We start from the raw sequence: 1198 nt of genomic DNA, 5'->3' as shown, positions 1-1198 counted from the left end.
GTCGAGATCCGACTTAACATTTCTATGTCTATTATCTTGTATAACTCAATTATTCTATTCTTAATATCTAGATTGATTAATGAGGCATAGACCGTGTCATAATTTTATTTGTGTTTTTTAATCTCTAAGTAGATACACTCAATCAAATAAGCTCAATATCTCATATTGACTAATTTGAACATAGTCATGCATTCTTGTGTTCTACTAATCAAGGGGCCAACAGATATCAGTTCCGTCATATGGAAGAGATAGATTTTATCTGCATCACTCACATCCCTCTGCATAATTTATTGCATACCCAGTAATCGACTTTATAGTTCACTCTGTTACAGATGATGTTTGTCGATATCAAAGTATATTACTCCTTATTTATAGAACCGTAGTAAATTTAGGTTTAAGGACTATTCATACTAATAGTCATTATGAGAATATTTATGATACTCATATAACTATCCATAAAACATTCCCTTGGTCGGTTATTCAGTACATATTTTCTAATATATATATTCATGTATCAATCTGATATCTCTTATCAATGACTTATGAGATTAAGTCATTCGTTGACCTACATGCTAGTCTCAATGTATTAATATTGTTCTTGTATATTAATGCTTGACTAGGAATAGTTAAAAGTAGTGTTCTATATATATCTATAATATCCCACTATCAATTCAACCAATTAATATGTTGTAGACTAGAACCTATTACTCTAGGACATTATTATACTTATTCATTCGGCACTGAACTAAAATAAATATAATAACCAACTTTACCTTTTATTAATTAATAAAATATGATACAAAAGTACCAACATCAATCATCTCATAATCAATCAACTAAAGCTTAGATATAAATTTAACATCATTGTATCTCAACTTCTTCTTCTTTTTTTTTTTAAAAAAAGATTTAAGTGATTATATGTCACTATTTTATCGAGGTCTTAAAATATAACACAAGAGGATGAGACTACAATTACATTTGGAATTAATCTCAACTTATCTTACTAGACTATATGTTCATAAATACAAAATCAATCATTCATTATTTAAAACAATTGTGTTTCTCAATAAAATTTTATCAGATGATGTGATAACTTACTCAACTATATTTTGAATGAAGTAGTCAATCTTTTCTAGAAATTTATAATAGTTTGCTCTTGATTGCACAAGAACTCTAAGTGACATTTTAAGTAAGTTAT

The sequence above is a fragment of the Zingiber officinale genome, chromosome 6B, assembly GCF_018446385.1.
Source record: "Zingiber officinale cultivar Zhangliang chromosome 6B, Zo_v1.1, whole genome shotgun sequence".
Classification (NCBI taxonomy): Eukaryota; Viridiplantae; Streptophyta; class Magnoliopsida; order Zingiberales; family Zingiberaceae; genus Zingiber; species Zingiber officinale.
This window is presented reverse-complemented; position numbering follows the sequence as displayed.